Raw genomic sequence first — 926 nt, forward strand, 5'->3', positions numbered from 1 at the left:
CAGCTGAAACACCTGGGGAAAATTATATGTTCCCATGCCATCATCATATGTAGGGCTTTGTGGATGTTACGATGCGTTCCTAAGAAAGTTCTGCCATATCGTTCTCTTCACAGAGTGCTGGCTTGGTCTTTCTCAACATTGCTTCTGCTGAATTCAGAGGTGAAGACCCCTGTAGGATTTGTTATATAAAGACATCTGGCTTTTTTTTTTTTTTTTCAGTCCAACATCTTAGTGAGGCTGCATTGGTTGCTGCTGCTCTCTGAGCTTCACGATGCCGCCCAAGGATAACAGGAAGAAGAAAGATGCTGGAAAGCCAGCCAAGAAAGACAAAGATCAAGTGAACAAATCTGGAGGCAAGGCCAAAAAGAAGAAGTGGTCCAAAGTCAAAGGTGGGGACAAGCTCAATAACCTAGTCTTGTTTGACAAAGCTACATATGACAAACTCTGTAAGGAAGTTCCCAACTACAAATTTATAAGCCCAGCTGTGGTCTCTGAGAGATTGAAGATTTGTGGTTCCCTAACTATCACAGCCCTTTAGGAGCTCCTTCATAAAGGATTTATCGAACTGGTTTCAAAGCACAGAGCTCAAGTAATTTACACCAGAAATACCAAGGGTGGAGATGCCCTAGCTGCTGGTGAAGATGCATGAACAGGTCCCACCAACTGCACATTTGAAAAAACAAATTTTGTTAAATCAAAAAAAGAAAAAAGAAAGAAAGAATTGAGGGACCAACCAAGCTATTACATGAAGATTTTGGTAATGAGTGGAGTGGGATGAATTGGATAAACAGCATTCTTTACAGAATTCTGACTTAAGAAAGCTAATTTTTCCCTTGGTATGCTATTAGTAATAAAAAGCACCATTTATGAATACTTATAAATGCTCAATACAGATTTTAAGTCACCAACATGTGACTAAAGAAACA

The 926-nt window shown here is 39.6% G+C and overlaps 1 pseudogene; it reads left to right on the forward strand.

Moving 5' to 3' along the window:
* The first annotated feature begins 271 nt into the window (after positions 1 to 271).
* Positions 272 to 649, forward strand: LOC134383101 (small ribosomal subunit protein eS25-like; annotated as a pseudogene).
* Positions 650 to 926: the final 277 nt, after the last annotated feature.

The sequence above is a fragment of the Cynocephalus volans genome, chromosome 8, assembly GCF_027409185.1.
Source record: "Cynocephalus volans isolate mCynVol1 chromosome 8, mCynVol1.pri, whole genome shotgun sequence".
Lineage (NCBI taxonomy): Eukaryota > Metazoa > Chordata > Mammalia > Dermoptera > Cynocephalidae > Cynocephalus > Cynocephalus volans.